The 21,046-nt window shown below is 39.9% G+C and overlaps 1 protein-coding gene across 1 annotated transcript in view; it reads left to right on the plus strand.

The window, feature by feature from the left end:
• Nucleotides 1-21,046, plus strand: part of pik3r3b (phosphoinositide-3-kinase, regulatory subunit 3b (gamma)) — a 289,080-nt gene that overhangs the window by 160,861 nt on the left and 107,173 nt on the right. The gene's annotated exons all lie outside the window — the stretch shown is intronic.

Consider the following 21,046-nt stretch of genomic DNA (forward strand, 5'->3'; position numbering starts at 1 on the left):
GTGATAAGATAATAGTTGTGCTATGCAGTAACTACATAAGAAGGCAATGTTATTTCTGGTGGTAGAAGTGTCTTTGGAGGGACGTGATTGGTTGATTAGGGCTCAGTGAATGATCATGGAAAACTTGTAGGGACTCATAGAGGGCAACAGAGTAGATTATGCTCTTATCCAAAAATTGCTTCTACTTTACTAGCTCTAATCAGGCATGACAAAAGTTTGTCTCAACGGAAATTTTGACTGACACTCCCTTTACAGTTATTATGTAAAATCCAAACATTCGATTTGAAACTTCAGCTGAAATGAATATATTTTATATATTTTTCCAGTTCAGAGATTTTTGGATGATTGTTTGGTACTGTTCTTATGCAATTGAAGGCTAATTTACACTACTGAAACAAATGCCAACAAACTTCAATAAATATGCATGTATATGTTGGATGTTAACCCTGTTGGTGTTTGTTGGGGCAGGCAAAGTCAGTAAAGTGGTATTCACATACTACATTCACAGCGGTGTCAAAAATATTGAAATGTCAGTTATTATATACAAAAAGTCTGTTTTTGCAATGTCAGGTCCAACTTTACACAACTTTATATTGATTTTCACATATTTTAACCTAAAAATTGTGTTTTTTGAGCACAAAGCAGCAATAAATATAAAAAAATTGTCGAACTTAATGAAGAGATTATGAATGTATCATAATATATTTTTATTCATAAATATTTACCTTATTGTTTCTGAGCATTCTGATACTCAGTTATTTTAACTAATTTTAATTCAACAAGAACATCCTAAGACCTTAGCGTAATCAAGTCATCTTAATATTTCTGTAATTAATGTATCAAAGCAATTTTATAGGGTTTTTCATCTTCTCCAAATACAGTAGCCTACATGTTTTCAATCTTTAATGTGTACACCTCCCACTTTCAAACATGTAAAATCATCCATCCGTGGGCTTTCCACAATACCTGTCCTATGGAGGGCAAAGTAGCATTCGACGCTGGTGTTGAGCAGAACATTGTCATGTGGAAGCCGCTTAATGCTTCTCATCATTCTAAATACAACAGCCAACTTTAGAACGCTTGAAATGTTGCCTTTTTTTGTGGCAGCATGAATGAGCCTTAAGGAGTGATGCATACCATTTTTTAGACTATGGATTAAGCATGTTATTCAGCAACTTGATTTGAGTAGCCTTGAGCAATAATGAATGGTGTACATTAATTTCTGAAATTGCAGATTAACTGTTGAGGTTGAATAACTTTTTTGTATTTGTTTTTCAAGCAATGATTGCAGAAAAAATATGGCAAATACTTGATTTAATTTAACAGTATCTGCTAATAGTCCAGAGTTTTACAGTATATCCTGCCGTATACAGTGCATTCATGAAGTATTCAGACCCCTTCATGTTTTTCACATTTTGTTATTTTGCAGCCTTATGCTAAAATGCTTTTAATTGTTTTGTTTGTTTTTTTACATAGCTCTAGTCCATACCCCATAATGAAAAGCAAAAAACAGATTTTTTATAATTTAGAAAATGTATTAACAAGAAAAAACTGAAATATCAAATAGTTATACTGTAGTATTCAGACCATTAACTCAGTACTTAGTTGAAGCACCTTTTGGGTATGATGCGACAAGCTTTGCACACTGGATTCTTCTCTACAGATCCTCTCAAGCTCTATAAGGTTGGATGGCTGCCGTCAGTGGACAGCCATTTTCAGGTCTCTCCAGAGATGTTCCATTGGGTTTAAGTCTGGGCTCTGGCTGGGTCACTCAAGGACATTCACAGAGTTGTCCCTAAGCCACTCTTGCGTTGCCTTGGCTGTGTGATTAGGATCATTGTTCTGTTGGAAGGTGAACCTTCGGCCCAGTCTGAGGTCCTGAGCTCTCTGGACCAAGTATTCATTAAGGATATCTCTGTATTTTGCTGTGTTCAGCTTTCTTTCAACCCTGACACTGAAAAACACCCCCACAGCATGATGCCACCACCACCACCATGCTTCACTGTTGGGATGGTATTGCGCAGGTGATGAGCGGTGCCTGTTTCCTCCAGACATGACACTTGGAATTGAGGTCAAACAGTACAATCTTTGTTTCATCAGACCAGAGAATATTGTTTCTCACAGTCTGAGTTGTTTTTATGCAAATTTCAAGCAGGCTTTCTTGTGTCATGCACCGATTAGTGTCTTCTGTCTGGCCACTCTGCCATGAAGCCCAAATCGGTGGAGTGTTACAGTGAAGGTTGTCCTTCTGCTTGATCTCTGGATCTCAATAAGAGTGACCATTGGGTTCTCGGTCACCACTCTTACAAGGCCCTTCTCCCCCGATAGCTCAGTTTGGCTGGGTGGCCAGCCCTAGAAAGAGTCCTGGTTGTTCCAAATTTCATCCATTTTAAGAATTTGGAAGCCACTGTGCTATTGGGTGGTTCTAGAACATTTTGACTGGTGAGGTCGGGTGTGCTTGTAGGGAGGCAACTGTATTATACCTTATATGTCCCCTGTACACATATAAAACATAATTTGCTGTTTTAATATTTGCAGACATGCAATTTTTTAAAGACAACCAAAGATTCACCAAATTTGAGTAAAATATTTTTTATTTAAATTTAAAAATATATAAACAAACAGGCTCGTGACAAATTAGTCTGTACACCCTAACATTCTGGTTTTACCCACACAATAAGCCATGTTGCCTTGCTGTTCTTTAGAATGACTAAGGTAGTAAAACTCTTGAGTAAAATTAATTATAGGCTACATCAAGATTTTAGGTTAGAATTTAATCAGTTGGCTATAATCAGCTCATAAGGGTCTTGTAAATGGTTACAAGACCCTTTTTAAAATGTTTAAATTCTTATTATTGCTCATATTAAGCTCAATTCTACGTTATTGGGCACATGTGTGCCTCTTGTGATTGGTGCACCGTGCATTAAGTATTTGATTGATAAATGTGTTCATAAAGAGGATGTTGTGTTTGTAATCTTCCCTGTAAATTTGGTGTTTCATTTGCATTTTGTTTGCAAGTGAAGCTGCAGGATCAACTCTGCAGCTTTGTTCTCTCTCTCCCGGTTATTTGTGCGTTTGCTTTTTATTCTTGCGCCGTACCCAACAGTACCAATATTAATCTGTATATATTATTAGGTTGAAGTGGTGAGCTTACAGAGTAAGATCCTTCTCACTGAAGGTAATTAAGTAATTTATTTGGGCTTTAGTGGGGTGGTTTGTAAGGGTTCCATGATCTTAGGAACTTTCAGTGCAGCAGAGAAAAAGGTTTTGTAGCAAAGCCCAGATCTGTGCCTCGACGCTCTGCAGGCAGTTCCGTTGATCTCATGGCTTGGTTTTTGACCTGATATATATTTTCAGCTGTGAGACCTTATATAGACAGGTGTGTACCTTTCCAAATCTTGTCTAATCAATTGAATTTGCCACATGTGTACTCCAATCAAAGTGTAGAAACATTTTGATCCAGAGAAATTGGATAAACCTGAGCTTAATTTCAAGTGTCATAGCAAAAGGTCTGAATACCTATTTCAATGTGATATTTTAGTTTTTTGTTATTTTTAATACATTTGCAGTTATCAAAAAAATCAGTTTTTTGCTTTTTCATTATGGTATGAAGTGTAGATTGATGTGAAAAAACATCACCTCTTTCACTAAAGGCTACATTAACAGGGGTCAAAGGGCATGCAAAGCAGTATGGGTGGCCTATGCGCATAATGAACCCCTTCACACCCCAAAATGTGATTTACACAAAAGAGCTACAAGAGTCATGTGACGCTATGCGAGTGGAAGCAGCCTAGTGGTGTTGTCCTCTACACTTTGCTACAATTACCCTTTCAATCAACATAACTCGGTCGTCAGTCATCAGCCTGTGGGAACATTACAAAGCATTTATGGTCACACACTTCTGACACCTCTTAAGAGCAAGATGGGGGGGTCCGGTTAGGAATGACAGCATGCCTCAGGATGTAGGTCAAGATATTGCGAACATTTATGCAGTGTTAATGAAAATCTTGACCGACATGGAGGGCCTTGCAGAAATTCATTGTGTGATCTCATCTATGGAGCGAAACTTTCCACCCTGGTCACAACAATGGAGGAGGCTGAAAAGCTAATCGAGTCTCTGGAAGCAGAAAAGAGTTGCAGACTATCCTGCTGGCCACCAAATCTGATATAGATCAGGTTTTGGGAAAAATTTAAGGATATGAAAAATCAAAGCAGACGTAATATTGTTCATTTCGTTGGAATCTCCAAGGGAAAGGAAGGTCAAGATATGGTCAACTTCCTGGATTGGCTTATTCCACATTTGTTTGACACAGCAGGCCGTCATCTGGAAATAGAGTGCATGCACTGAGCTTTCGGTCGGCTTCCCAGAGCGGGTGACAGACCCCGATCCATTCTGGCAAGATTCTTGCGTTCAGCAAATTGCAGCGAGGAATAAAGGCAAGTTGTGCTGGGAGGATTACAACATTATAGTTTTTCCGGACTTTGCAAGTGTTACACTTGTGAAACGGGAGAGATTAGAAGATTGTAAGAAATTACTTCATGCACAGGATGTGAGCTTCACTTTGCTTTTCCCAGCTAAACTGAGAATTGATGCCAAGGATGGATGTAAGACTTTCACTTGCCCATGAGAATCTATGGAATTCATTAAATCAATGTAGTGAGTGGGTGGCTTTGCCAGTACTGAATCAGCGGGACTACACATTGTGAATTTTGCTGATGCCATTTGAGAGGGTTTGTTATGCGATTGGTTGCCCACTGTCTATCTCTCTCGATCTACTTTTTTTGTTACTATTATTTTCTCTTTTCCTTTATTCGCTTATTGTGGTATGGTCTCGTGTGTGGGCATGGACCGTTGGATTTCCGGGGGATGGACATCAGTTAGGACTGTCATGCACAATCTTAAAGTGCATTTTTTTGGTTATTACGGATTTTATAGTTACTGTACATCAATGTTGAATTGTGGTTTATATAATTTAGCCTTGGGAACACAATTTCTATTTGCATGTCAAAATGTCACACTTTAAATAGGTAAAATATTTCTCTACATGTAAAATGTTAATGAGATGGGGCACCCTATAAAAAGAAGGAAAGTTATATATTTTCTTAACCGTATAAAATTTTATATAGTGTTCAATTAATAAACGCACCTGTCTCCACAGGAAGCTGAAAAACTTGTCATAGGTGGGCATGTGTTTTGTAGTGCTGGTTCAAGTAAGTTCAGGGGAGTCATCACATTGATAAGTAAGCATTTACCATTTAAATGTCTCAAACAGATCAAAGAAAGGACCTACATATTTTACTAGTGGGACTGTTTCCAGACTTGCCAGCCAGGATTCAGAGAATTGAAATTTGAAATATGTCCTAATAAGCAAATTTTTGTTACATTTAAATGCTGTTTCGACAAAAGCAGGTATTTAAGTTGTTTGCTGTATGATATAAATATGATATGTAATATGATATAAAAATAATATGAACGTTTAGATTATATTTTAACTAGTGTTTATGCTGCCTCATTATAATCAACAAAGCTTGTGCTTGCAAACATGTGTTCAGGTTAAATTAGTAAAATGCACTTTAAATATGCCCATATTAGAAAATCAGCATATTATAATGATTTCTGAAGTATCATGTGACACTGAAGACTGCAGTAAAGATGCTGAAAATTCAGCTTTGATCACAAATTGCATTTTTCAATATATTCAAATATATTCAAAAACTGTTTACAATATCACTGTTTTTACTGTATTTTGGATCAAATAAATGCAGTCTTGGTGAGCAGAAGAGACTTCTTTTAAATGGTAGTGTAGGTCTAAAATTAAGTAAAATATTTATGTAAAGAAAATGTATAGTCAGATTACTTCTTTGATCATTAAGTCTCCTCACATTCATTCTCTTTGTCACATTACTCATTAATAGGCCCAGGGGAGGGGTCTTTTGTCTCTTCAGGTGTGAATTACAATTAATATTCATGATAGTTCACGCCTCCTCGCATATGACCTTTCTAACACTAAAAGTGTCTTACAAAAGTTAAATTACTATATTGTTTTGTATGAATGAGAGATCAGGATGGTTTTCACATCATTTTATAGTAATAAATCTAGGCTACAAGATCCAGTTCACAAAAGGCTTGTGGACAAATGTTTAGTATGCGTTATATGGCTTTATTTCAATGACCATTTCAAAACCATGCATAAATGTTATTTTCTCAAAAATACAAACATGTCACACATGTTGCTCACATATTATTGTAGCCCAATTTGTGCTGAATACAGTGTTTATCAGACTTTAGCCATTAATGTGTTTTTAAGCAACTGAAAAAAGCACAAATGTCAAGGCATGTCAAAACTTCTCCAGGGCCCAAAACACCCTCAGATCCAAGAGGGTTAATGGATCATAGTGATGCAATATGTGTAGATCCTTCAGAGCAATGTTGACACTGCAGAAGATGTGCAAAAATGTCAGTTTTACAGACATTTGGAGACTCCTCAATCCATCTGGGAGAGACTACACCTTTTTTTCATAGGATTTACTGTAGAATAGATTTATATATATATATATCTCTGTCACTTGTTCCATCTGCCACTGACTGCTCAACTGGGAATATTTTAGTTTCAGTTCATGCTTTGGTGTGTTTAGAGATGTTGCCGCATAAAGAGAAAAGAAAATCATATAGATAGTGCTTTAATAGATTCCTTCTGCAGGACCCAGCATTTCAACAAATGTTAAAGACAGAAGTCAGAGTTTATGTAGAAACCAATTGGTCCTCAGTGTCCTATGTGTGACAGTAGATAGGTAGATTTTTGGTTATTCAGGGCAAGACAGACATACTGAGGTTTTTTTCCACCATTCCTTCAGTGAAGTCTTTTGGAGGCAATATATTTACTTCTGCCTCATATATTAATAAAGCCTTTAAATAATTTTGATCTTTATAGTTCCACATCCACATCTTCCGATATTAGCAACTTCGTAGAGCCATTATAAAACTCCCTAAATTGATGAGTGATCAAAAAGACTTCAACACTTTCGCATGTATGATCAAACCAGTTTGATTACACTAGGCTGGGCTCAGACGCATATGATCTGCTTTCATGCTGCTGTTTACCAGCAAAATCGGTTGTCATAAAGATTGAACCAGTTGCTCAAATAGTCTTTTCCACATTACAATATCTTTATTTTTATACAGGTGAAACTCGAAAAATTAGAATATCGTGCAAAAGTTCATTAATTTCAGTAATTCAACTTAAAAGGTGAAACTAATACATTATATAGACTCATTACAAGCAAAGTAAGATATTTCAAGCCTTTATTTGATATCATTTTGATGATTATGGCTTACAGCTTATGAAAACCCCAAATTCAGAATCTCCGAAAATTAGAATATTGTGAAAAGGTTCAGTATTGTAGGCTCAAAGTGTCACACTCTAATCAGCTACACACCTGCAAAGGGTTCCTGAGCCTTTAAATGGTCTCTCAGTCTGGTTCAGTTGAATTCACAATCATGGGGAAGACTGCTGACCTGACAGTTGTGCATAAAACCATCATTGACACCCTCCACAAGGAGGGAAAGCCTCAAAAGGTAATTGCAAAAGAAGTTGGATGTTCTTAAAGTGCTGTATCAAAGCACATTAATAGAAAGTTAAGTGGAAGGGAAAAGTGTGGAAGAAAAAGGTGCACAAGCAGCAGAGATGACCGTAGCCTGGAGAGGATTGTCAGGAAAAGGCCATTCAAATGTGTGGGGGAGCTTCACAAGGAGTGGACTGAGGCTGGAGTTACTGCATCAAGAGCCACCACACACAGACGGGTCCTGGACATCGGCTTCAAATGTCAAACGTCTTACCTGGGCTAAAGAAAATAAGAACTGGTGTGTTGCTCAGTGGTCCAAAGTCCTCTTTTCTGATGAGAGCAAATTTTGCATCTCATTTGGAAACCAAGGTCCCAGAGTCTGGAGGAAGAATGGAGAGGCACACAATCCAAGATGCTTGAAGTCCAGTGTGAAGTTTCCACAGTCTGTGTTGGTTTGGGGAGCCATGTCATCGGCTGGTGTTTCCACTGTGCTTTATTAAGTCCAGAGTCAACGCAGCCATCTACCGGGACATTTTAGAGCACTTCATGCTTCCTTCAGCAGACAAGCTTTATGGAGATGCTGACTTCATTTTCCAGCAGGACTTGGCACCTGCCCACACTGCCAAAAGTACCAAAACCTGGTTCAATGACCATGGTATTACTGTGCTTGATTGGCCAGCAAACTCGCTTGACCTGAACCCCATAGAGAATCTATGGGGCATTGCCAAGAGAAAGATGAGAGACATGAGACCAAACAATGCAGAAGAGCTGAAGGCCGCTATTGAAGCATCTTGGTCTTCCATAACACCTCAGCAGTGCCACAGGCTGATAGCATCCATGCCACGCCGCATTGAGGCAGTAATTAATGCAAAAGGGGCCCAAACCAAGTACTGAGTACATATGCATGATTATACTTTTCAGAGGGCCGACATTTCTGTATTTAAAACCCTTTTTTTTATTGATTTCATGTAATATTCTAATTTTCTGAGATTCTGAATTTGGGGTTTTCATAAGCTGTAAGCCATAATCATCAAAATGATATCAAATAAAGGCTTGAAATATCTTACTTTGCTTGTAATGAGTCTATATAATATATTAGTTTCACCTTTTAAGTTGAATTACTGAAATTAATGAACTTTTGCACGATATTCAAATTTTTCGAGTTTCACCTGTATGTTACAAACTTTTAAACAATCACTAAATAAAAATATTAAGCTGTTACCATCAGAGCGCACATACAGCGGTGTGGTCAGTCCACTTGAGCCTTCTCCCATTCCGTCCATCACAAGCACTTCCGGGGCTGGGAGAGTGGAAGTGCTAGGTGCATGCTCCTCCTTTTGTATGCTTCTATGATGATACAAACTCAGAATCCCATCTTGCATTGCAACTCAAATATGGTGGCGCACATAGCCGGCAAGCACATTCATTATCGCATCTTATCTAATATAATCAATCATTATGACCATCTAAAAACCACATTATATGTTTGATAACATACAATCTGACCTTCAGTGCACCAACTGTGATATAATCTGTCCTCTAGTGCATCTATTGTGAAGTGTACAGTAAGATTTATTTTAATTACAGCACGCATTAAAGAACTTATGCTGGGAGATCCGTCAGTACAGGAGAAACTCTCATGCGAAAAGGTAGATTTTTAGGTAATTATTGGCTTACCAACAGGTCAGATGGTTTTGCCACAGAATGTTTTAGATCTTATGTAACAGAACGTCTAGGTTACTATTGTAACCTCCGTTCCCTGATGTGTGAACGAGATGTTGTGTCAAAGAAGTGACACTAAGGGTCTCTCTTCAGACGCGCATCTCTGAACTGGCAGACAGAATTTGCATGTCCTGCCCCGGGGGAGAGTAATGCGTCTGTCCATTCAGGATTTTGCCCTGAGGAGCCGAGAATGAGGTTCGGCCATAACATACTCGTAGTGGGTCTGGTCGGGGAATTCCTCCGCCGAATTCGCGGACCAGAGGGCTAGGGAGGAGTCATCCAGGGAGCCGTGTTAGTGGGATCTAAAGCTCTGCGTGCGATCCATATAAGTACACAGGGCGCGCACTGGACACAGCAACAAAAGGGCTGGGTCAGCCTCCTCCTGGGGCAGCACTTGCAGGTTCACTACCTGGTCTCTGAAGGGAGTCTCTGGGCACGTTGTCCGGTCGCGGTCTTAGGATAACTTGAGTGTCTGCCGGACCGAAATCTAGGCAAGTGTCGCTGACAGAGAACGCTTGCAGGTCCCCGACCCTCTTGATGGAAGCGTGTGCGATCAGGAGGGCTGTCTTCAGGGAGAGGGCCTGGAGCTCTCTAGAACTAATTCTAGTGGCTCGAAGGGGGATCTCCGAAGGCCCGAGAGGACCACTGAGAGATCCCAGGAGGGGAACAGGCTTGGCTGGGGAGGGTTCAACCGCCGGGCGCCACTAAGGAACCTGATAATCAAGTCGTGCTTACCCAAAGACTTGCCGTCTACTGTGTCGTGGTGGGCCGTGATAGCGGCAACATACACCTTCAAGGTGGAGGAGGACAGCCTCCCCTCCAGCCTCTCCTGCAGGAATGAGAGCACTGACCCAACTGTCTGGTAGATGGAGCTCTGGCTTTGTTGATCATGTCTACAACAGCAGGTGGTAGGCCACTTAGATCTTCCACATCCCGTCCAGGGGCCAGACGTGGAGGTTCCAGAGGTCTGGGCACGGATGCCAGAGGGTTCCCCGTCCCTGAGAAAGAAGGGCATGAGGAGCACAAGATCCGAAAACCAAGTCAGAGTGGGCCAGTAGGGGGCCACCAGAATGACTTGTTCCTTGTCCTCCCTGACCTTGCACAAAAATGACTCATGTCATGCACAAAGTAGTTGTCCTAAATGACTTGCCAAATCTACAGTTTGCTAATATTAAATCTGTGGAGTGTTAAAAAATTAGTTTTAAAGACTTCAGCCTAAGTTTATGTAAACTCCAGACTTCAACTGTATATATAGCACTAGATTGCTCATAACGTCATATAAGTGAATCCACTGTGCCACCATATTGCTATGCTATGGCTTAATAAGAAATCATCTTATTTTAACAAGTAAACATTAGTCATTCAGTCACCGATTTTATATCTGAAATCTGCATGTACATCCCTACAGTGAAAACATCTTAGACATGTAATTATTTATTTATATAAAGTCTGGAATTTTTTCTGTTTTTTGAAAGCCCGAGTGAGTTATGTGTATCTATATCAAACAGTATCCACCTATAACAAACTTCAGCAAACAGATCAGATGTAAACAAGTTCACTGAAACTGAGGTAAGATACAAACAGACATTTTTAGACTTATTTATTGTGATAATCAAAGTGTTTGTTCAGAGTTACTTGATATATGTTTTTATGAAAAAGAGCCTTGTTCTCGTGGTCACTTGAATAAGAGTGCACAGTCTTTCTGGGCGCTGAGATTGAGGGAGACATGCAAAGCAAAGCGGTTTAAAATAAAAAAAAATGCGTGTTCGACTGGAGGACAATTAATTAAACTGACTACAGATAACACTTCAATGTGAAAACAAGCAAATCCTGAGTATTTTAGACGAGTTAGAAATCCCGATCTGACTTTTTTAAAGTCCCTTTCGGGGGTAAGGACATGTAGTCACTATAAACAAGCAGACAATACAGCTTTTTCTACTTTTATTACAACTTGTGGACAGTTTTCCTGCTTCCTTTGGTGATCGTTGTGCTGCATTGATAGTCTGAACACAGGGGCAGGTGTCTCTGACATCGCGATCCGCATATATCTTCTCTCTCATAATAAATATTATTCATAACAGGCAAATCAAACATTAAACATGATTATTACTAGAGGGCGAAATGCAACTGTCGTATCCGCAGTTCGGAGATGGTGAAACGGTTATTTTCTCCTGTCATTCATTTATGCTCTATGAGAGGTTGGGCATACTAAAATGGCTGCTTAAATACTTCCGGTGGATTCACCTCCTGCTTGCAGTTTAACGTTGCATCAGCGATCCAGTGCTATTTAGATATCAGTGGCTAAAACACATCCATTCACATTTACAACCCATCAACTTACTGTATGTATGACTTACTTTTTTGAGGCAGCATGTGATGTACCTAGAGTGCTCTAGCAAATTATTGACTCCCTCCTGTGCCTCAAGCTCTCCAGTTTGGCCCTAATGTGTTCTAGCTTGGTATAGTTTGTTGGTAAAACATTGCGTTTAAAGAGCAATCTTTTTGGGGCCACATCAGGCTCACTCTTTTGGATGACTGCTCTTTTCAAATGCTGATGGATTCACTCTGACTGTTAGCATGGGCTCTGGAGAGAAAGTGAGAGAGGAAAAGAAAAGGAAAGAGGGAAAATAGAGGAAAGCTGGGTGCAAAGTATGGCGAATATAGTTTAGCAGAGGTTCAACCTCACAGCCACTCTCACATTTTTTGTGCACTTATATTATTTTCCTTTATGGAGAAACAACATCATTACTGCAATTTTAGAATGTTTTTATATATGTGTGAGTTAGATATGAGTTATATGTGTTAGACGGGTATACTCTGTGTTGTCCACACTCTGACCCCGAGTCATCTGAATGCCACAACATGCTGTTTCTTATATGAAATAACTTTCTTTCTTCCTTTTTTTCTGTCTTTTAGTAATTAAGAATTTTTTTTTAGTAATGTGTTATGTTCCTAGAGTAGGCAGAGTAGACTTAATAGTTTAAACTTTAATGTAGACTTCAAAATCATTGTCTAAATTTTTCCTAAAATTCCTTATGAGAAATGTGTAGATAATATTAGCTCAGTTAAAAAGCTTCAAAATTAAGTGTTTGTGTTCATATTGAAATATCTGACTTTTGATTTCATAATTTGGATGCCTAGCAAATCTGAGAACAGTATGAGACATAATTGTTCTCTTCTAAAATATCTCTTCTAAACTCTGGAGACAGGGTAGTTCACAGAAAAATGTATATTCCCTCATCATTTACTCTTGCTTTCTTCTTAGAATACTTAGATTTTTGTGAATGGTAAATAGAATTTTGAAGCTCCAAAAGCATATTAAGGCAGCATAAAAGTAATTCATATCACTTCTGTGTATTAATCTATGTCTTCAAAAGTGGCGATTTAGACTTAAATATTGATCTTGTTCTCATCCACACCTATCATATCGCTTCTGAAGACATGGATTTAACAACTGGAATCACATGGATTACTATTATGCAGCCTTTATGTGCTTTTTGCAGCTTAAAATTCTGGCCACCATTGACTTGCATTGAATGGACTTACAGAGCTGAAATATTCTTCTAAAAATCTTCATCCGTGCTCTGCAAAAGAAAGAAAGTCATACACATCTGGGGTGGCATGAGGGTGAGTAAATGATGAGAGAATTTTTGTTCCTATAAGTATTCCTTGAAGTCTCAATTTGGTCTCCGTTTACTGTATTCTCATCACTTGCTAGGACAATCAAGATATTAAAGAGACCATATTTGTGGGTTGGCACATTTAATATGTATATATTAGGGCTGTCAATCGATTAAAATTTGTAATCAAATTAATTACATGGTGTCCCGATTAATTAATCGCTATTAATCACATATACAAGTATTTGCTGAGAAAGCCCCTCATATAACAATAATTCAATATATAATGATGAAATAATTATACATAGTTATCTTTAAATATGACAACATTTTATATACAGTGAGGAAAATAAGTATTTGAACACCCTGCTATTTTGCAAGTTCTCCCACTTGGAAATCATGGAGGGGTCTGAAATTGTCATCGTAGGTGCATGTCCACTGTGAGAGACATAATCTAAAAAAAAAAAATCCAGAAATCACAATATGTGATTTTTTAACTATTTATTTGTATGATACAGCTGCAAATAAGTATTTGAACACCTGTCTATCAGCTAGAATTCTGACCCTCAAAGACCTGTTAGTCTGCCTTTAAACCACCTCCACTCCATTTATTATCCTAAATTAGATGCACCTGTTTGAGGTCGTTAGCTGCATAAAGACACCTGTCCACCCCATACAATCAGTAAGAATCCAACTACTAACATGGCCAAGACCAAAGAGCTGTCCAAAGACACTAGAGACAAAATTGTACACCTCCACAAGGCTGGAAAGGGCTACGGGAAATTGCCAAGCAGCTTGGTGAAAAAAGGTCCACTGTTGGAGCAATCATTAGAAAATGGAAGAAGCTAAACATGACTGTCAATCTCCCTCAGACTGGGGCTCCATGCAAGATCTCACCTCGTGGGGTCTCAATGATCCTAAGAAAGGTGAGAAATCAGCCCAGAACTACACGGGAGGAGCTGGTCAATGACCTGAAAAGAGCTGTGACCACCGTTTCCAAGGTTACTGTTGGTAATACACTAAGACGTCATGGTTTGAAATCATGCATGGCACGGAAGGTTCCCCTGCTTAAACCAGCACATGTCAAGGCCCGTCTTAAGTTTGCCAATGACCATTTGGATGATCCAGAGGAGTCATGGGAGAAAGTCATGTGGTCAGATGAGACCAAAATAGAACTTTTTGGTCATAATTCCACTAACCGTGTTTGGAGGAAGAAGAATGATGAGTACCATCCCAAGAACACCATCCCTACTGTGAAGCATGGGGGTGGTAGCATCATGCTTTGGGGGTGTTTTTCTGCACATGGGACAGGGCGACTGTACTGTATTAAGGAGAGGATGACCGGGGCCATGTATTGCGAGATTTTGGGGAACAACCTCCTTCCCTCAGTTAGAGCATTGAAGATGGGTCGAGCCTGGGTCTTCCAACATGACAATGACCCGAAGCACACAGCCAGGATAACCAAGGAGTGGCTCTGTAAGAAGCATATCAAGGTTCTGGCGTGGCCTAGCCAGTCTCCAGACCTAAACCCAATAGAGAATCTTTGGAGGGAGCTCAAACTCCGTGTTTCTCAGCGACAGCCCAGAAACCTGACTGATCTAAAGAAGATTTGTGTGGAGGAGTGGGCCAAAATCCCTCCTGCAGTGTGTGCAAACCTGGTGAAAAACTACAGGAAACGTTTGACCTCTGTAATTGCAAACAAAGGCTACTGTACCAAATATTAACATTGATTTTCTCAGGTGTTCAAATACTTATTTGCAGCTGTATCATACAAATAAATAGTTAAAAAATCATACATTGTGATTTCTGGATTTTTTTTTTAGATTATGTCTCTCACAGTGGACATGCACCTACGATGACAATTTCAGACCCCTCCATGATTTCTAAGTGGGAGAACTTGCAAAATAGCAGGGTGTTCAAATACTTATTTTCCTCACTGTATATATATATATATATATATATATATATATATATATATATATATATATAAAATAAAAAAAATTCAGATAATTAAAATGCATTACATTCTTGTAGCAGAAGTGTTAATCATCGATAAGACCATTCAAAAAGCGGCTTTAGAATACAATGTATTGTTTACTACCATATTATTGTTCATAAGACAATCATTGGCATACAGTTCACAGCAATCCATTTCACAAGTGAATTTGTCAATCAGTTGAAGATTTATTATGAGGGCTTGTTTAAGGACCCGTCAATGTACACCTGCGTCAGACATTTTTTTTATTTTTTTTTTAGAAACAAGCCAGGGTTATACATAGTACACAATACTACAGATATATTTTACAATAATGACATTATATTCATTACATAGTGCAATGGTTTTCAATGCTTTGGAGTTGTTGGAGGTACAAAGAGTATTTAAATAATATTTCAAGTCTTTACAAAAAAGTGCAAATAGGGGCTTTATAGACATACATTTACACTTATGTATAAAAAACCTTGGCAAGAAAAATAAACAGATTAATCAGAAAATATTAACTTAAGTTATCAAAACTGTGAAAACCAAATTAAAAGTTTTTATAAAGCAAAGAAAACTAGTTAAAATAGAGGTAACGTACAAAAAAAATCCATTTTCTCCAAAATACTACAGCGTGGACACATTCCCAAAAAAGGTGAGGGGCAGATTCATCTACAGCATTACAGAAGGAGCAAAGTGGATCTATTTCAGGGAGCATGTTTCTTAAATAAAGATTGACTGGGTAAAAACGGTGTAAAGGTTTAAAGGACACCTCCTTAACCTTGCGTCATAAAAATAAAATGTTTAGGTCACTGTGTCAAGTTAAATATAGTTTAATACTCAATCTTTAAACACATCTTGAGATCCCTTGGTTTGCATTTTCGGTCCTTCAAGTGTTTTGAACGCAAGAACGTAACGCATGTTTGTGTTTTTATAATTTTCTTGGGTATTGGAGTGCTTGTTTTTATTTCTATATCACAGTTTTAAGTGTTAGAGGGCAGATTGCTGAGGGTATATGAGATAAAATTTGTGTTGAATGAAGTTGTCAATAAAGGGTTTTGAAACAAAGACTAGGGTTTCTCTGTCCACCCTAGCCTTTGGTTCACATCACTCAGTGCTGTTCTCGGTCATGCCCTCAAGCTCTGACTTTAACCTCCATACAAACACACATGCACATGTTCACTCCTGAGATCATGCCGCTGCCTCATGTAATTCCCCACTGGCTTACCCCGTGTCCCAGATGACCCAGTAAAATGACCAGTGCTCTCTTCCGCAGCCTTTCAGCTGCACACAATCACATGCTTCAATGTACCATGTAATAATCTGTGAGCTGCTCTCTCTATGGCCTTTGTTGTTTAGACATTTTTTTCTTCCTCTATCTTCATCCATCTAGGGTCATTTACAACCAAAAGCTCAAATTTGAGATTCTGCTTAGTCATACAGGCCTCCAGGCTAGTCATTATGGGTAGACGCACAGCTATAGTCTAGAGTTGCATTTAAAATCCACTTCCAAGTTGCACATTTCGTGGCCGACCCACAGGCCCACTCACTTGTACCGATGGCCTTTCCGTCCCGGAAAAAAAAAAAGTGCATCTGCCCACCGGGAAAATGCCCGGTATGTCAGATTACCAGTCCAGCAATGGGTGTCAGACATCCTGTGCAGCCAAATAATTTTCCACATTCTCATACAGTCATTTTCACTCACATTTGCTCGCATGCTAGAGACCTGTTTTTACATTGTTGAATGATGTTTTTTTCAGCAAATGAGCTCAACCCTGCAAACAGTGTCAAATGTGACATAAAAAAGCACCTTGAGCTCCTTGACCGCACAATTGCACAGATACTCACCCGCAATGCTTGAAGTCAGCCGGCAATGCCGTACCTGTGATGTGCAATTCCAGGCACAGAACCGAAAATTATTCTTGCATACCACATCACGATGAGGGTGGAGTTTTGAAGTTTTGCATATCATATCTAGCATACACATCTCAATTGGTAAGCCACATATTCATGTATATGATTAATATAACATGTACAAAATCTGTACAAATATAACATTTACAGTATATTTCACATGATATTAACATCAAGCTTTCCTTATGCACTGTGGACTAATTCAAACTTTCAATTTTGCATTATATTGAGCTTTAATGCTTAAGAAGAGCAGATGTTCTCCCTCTCTCTCTCTCTCTCTCACTCTGCACCACCTTTCTCTGTCTTTCTCTATCTGATTACACCATTTCTTCATTAAAGAGATAGCAATCTCATTAAGGTTAGCTCCGTTGCACTCTAAAACACATTAATCTTCCTTTAAGGATCTCCTGCCTGCTCTTAGCACAGGATGAATCAATCTCTGATTAATATGACGTGGCCGATCTTAAGCTGTTTAACTGGTTTACTGCTGTTGATAAGTTGATCTAGAGTAGAATTAGCCACAGATGATGTTTGACGTTGCTTGGTAGATTCTGTTGGAATCATTAAAAAATAGGGAGGGTCAATGTGAATGTGGTCCATGTTCTCGATTTTGTTCAGTATTTTTTTGTCTTATCAAAACTTTCATAATAATGAGCTGAGTTGAGCATGGATGCCGTGGTGGATGGTGTGAAGCCTCCACTAGTGCTACGTCTCTGTGGCAACGTGCTCAACAAGACACGTGATAAGATGCTTGGATTGACGATCTCAGACATGGAGGCAGCTGGGAATCATCCGTTGCCGCCCTGATTGAGGCGAATCACTATGTGACCACGAGGACTTAAAAGCACATTGGGGATTGGGCCTTACAAATTGGGAGAAAAAAAGAAAAGAATGTTATGGTCTGATATTTGAAATGCCACACTTTGTTTTCCCTTTGAAGTTGTATGTTGTCGTGTTTAAAGCAGTTTTTGACCACCTTTTTAAATAATATTTTATCATCTTGAGTTTTTACAGCTGGGTTTCTATTGTTCAGTATATCTCTTTTGTATTCATACAGTAATTGTGAATTATTAATCTACCAAAAAATTACATTGAAATTATATAATACAGCCTTTAACTAAAATTTAAAGAGTTATGTTTCTACTTTAATCATTTTTTAAACTATTTTTAAACACATTTATTTAGCTTATTTATCTAAATATGGGCCTACCATACAGTTGACTTCTATAGTTTTTTAAAGACTAATATATAACTTTAATTTACACTGTAACCCTAAAAGATAATTGCATTTTTAGAGTACAAAATAAAACACTAGAATTACATATTTGAATGTCCCCAAAGTTAGGGTTTGTAAAATTTAGTTCACTTTTGAGAAGGATTATGTCTCAAAATGTCTCTGGTTACTTAACTGTAACCCTTGTTCCCTGAAAAAGTGGAACGAGATGCTGTGCTTGATTTAGCGCTTTGGGAACGTCTTTTAGGAGTGACCAGCTGTGAATATGTGTGCAACACGTCAATGAAATTGACTGAAAGTTATAGCCCCTGATGGTGACATCATCAGGATACGCTGGTACCAGGGGCTATAAATAGATGTGCCACAGGTATGTCATCAGGTATTTTTTTCTGAAGAGCAGTTCTGGGGCATCCTCGGTGCGGCAAGGAAGCACAGCTCCGCACTGCGGATGTCTGGACCCCTTACTGTTGTGTAGTTTGTGCTCACAAGAATGCGAGAGGTCTCAGATATGAGCTTGTGATGTTGACTCAAGGACGTAAGAGCCCAGAGTGGCATGAACATCCAAACTATAAAATCTTATGAATTATGCGGAGAGGACCAGCCTGCCACATTACAAACATGCTGCAGAGGGACACCGCCAGTCAAAGCTTTAGAGGAAGTGATCCCCCCTGGTAGAATGAGCCCTGATATGTACTGGCGAAGCTTGACCATGTGTCTCATAGGCCAGGGCAATAGCATCCCTCACCCAATGTGACATTGTTTCTTTGGTGGCGGCTGCCCGCCTGTTACAGCCCCCATGACAAACAAATAGTTGCCACTGGCTAGTACGGTGGACGAAAGTCTGAAGGGCATGGACTGGACACATTCTGTGAAATTCCTGATCCGGCGTCGTAAACGGCGGAGGACAAGAGGCCTCAAGAGGGCCCTTATATACAGTCGAGAAAGGAACTGTAGCTAGGTAGTCAGGATGAGGATGCTATATCGCTTTCGCCATTCTTGGGGCAAAGTCTAAGCAGGATGGCAAGACGGACAGAGCCTTCAAATCCCCAATTCTTCTTAAAGAAGTAATAGCCATAAGAAAACCATCTTAGAGTCAGAAGCTTGTAAAATGCTGATTCTAGAGGTTCAAAGGGGTTCTAAACCAGATCCTCAAGGACTATAGCTAAATCCTATAAAGGGATCCTGGTTTTAACGGGAGCCCTCAGTCACATTGTTACAGGCAAAGAATGTTTCCCCAGTGGTACCCCGTCAATCAGGCATGGCAAGCCGACAGAGTGGCCACATAAACCCTGAGAGCGGCGGGGCATGTGCCTGCTGATCATTTCTCCTGCAGGAAGTCCAGAACTGAAGCAATCTGGCAGTTAACTGGATCTGCATTACGTGCAGTGCTACACTTTTCAAAGTCACCCCATTTATTGGAATAACTTTTCCTAGTGGAAGGAGCCCTAGCACTGAGAATGGTCTCAATAAATTCAGGTGAAAGCCCAGTGTCCCTCAGTTGGTACCCTTCAGGGGCCAAACATGAAGGTTCCACAACTCGGGCCGGGATGAAATATCATCCCCTGCGCCTGAGACAGAAGGTCCCTCCAGTCCGAATCGCACAAGGCGAGACGTCAAGGAGAGATATTATCTCCAAAAACCTTACCCTGTTCAGCCAACGCAGCACTATCAGTAAGAGGCAAGACCCTTGCTGGCGAACTCTGGCCAGAACTCCCGGGAGCAGAGAAACCGGAGGAAACGCATACAGGCGCATTTTGGGCCATGTATGTGCCATCGTGTCCAGACCCGGGGGGGGGGGTTGACTCAGGGAGTAGTAGAGGGGACATTGTGCTGTCTGTTGGGAGGTGAAGAGGTCCACTTCTGCCTTGTAAAATCTTAACCAGATTTGTCTCACTACATCGGGGTGGATTTTCCACTCCCCCATCGGTATTTTCTGTCTGGACTGTAAATCCGCTCCCACATTCAGGCATCCAGGGATGTAAACTGCTCTGATTGACAGGAGCTTACCCTGGGCCCAAAGGAGAATCTGCCATGCCAGTCTGTTTAGCTGGTGTGACCATAGACCTCCTTGATGGTTTATGTAAGAGACTGCCGCTGTGTTGTCCACCCAAACCAGGACATGGCAGCCTCTCAAATGCTGGAGGAAGTATTTCACTCCCAGAAATACAGCCATCAACTCGAGACAGTTGATGTGCCAATCGAGCCGATGACCCATTCCCTTTGAGCTGGACGTTCACTTAAGACCGCTCCCCAGCCCGACAGGGAGGTGTCTGTCATTATCAATATGCGAAGGCAAGACGCACCTAGAGTGGGACCCACGGTGAGGAACCGGGGTCTGAACCACATAGAAAGAATATGTAGCCCGCGCCGCGTAACCCTTATCTGCCTTAGGGGACTGGATGAAATCCCCTGGCTTTGAGCCACAACTGAAACGGTCTCATGTGCAGAAGGCCCAAAGGAATCACTGAGAATGCAGATGCCATGAGACCTAGTATTCATTGATACTGAAGAACAGTGCAACCTTGACCTAGCCTGACTTTGCTCAGGGTGTTCTGAATGGTCTCGATTCAAGACAATTGTGCCCGTATCATGAACGAATTCTATACGATCCACAGATACGTAGTTCTCTGAGTAGGAGAGAGAACGCCTTTCTTGTCGTTGAGTCTCAAACCCAGAGAAACCAGATGGGCTAAGACTATATTCCTGTGCTGTAATGCCAGTTCTTGTGACTGTGCTAGTATCAGCCAGTCGTCTATATAATTAAGAATGCGGATGCCCTGGAGTAGCAGAGGACCCTGTGCTGATTCCATGCACTTCGTGAATGTGTGGGGTGGTAAGGCTAGACCGAATGGAAGAACCCGTTATTGGAAAGCTTCGCCCCCGAAAGCAAACCTCAGGAACATCCTGTGTTGTGGCAGAATTTCTATATGAAAATATGCATCCATGAGATCGATCGTGACCCACCAATCGTGATGTTGGATTTGAGACACGACCGTCTTGACAGTTAGCATCTTG

The sequence above is a fragment of the Xyrauchen texanus genome, chromosome 13 (genome assembly GCF_025860055.1).
Source record: "Xyrauchen texanus isolate HMW12.3.18 chromosome 13, RBS_HiC_50CHRs, whole genome shotgun sequence".
Taxonomy (NCBI): domain Eukaryota; kingdom Metazoa; phylum Chordata; class Actinopteri; order Cypriniformes; family Catostomidae; genus Xyrauchen; species Xyrauchen texanus.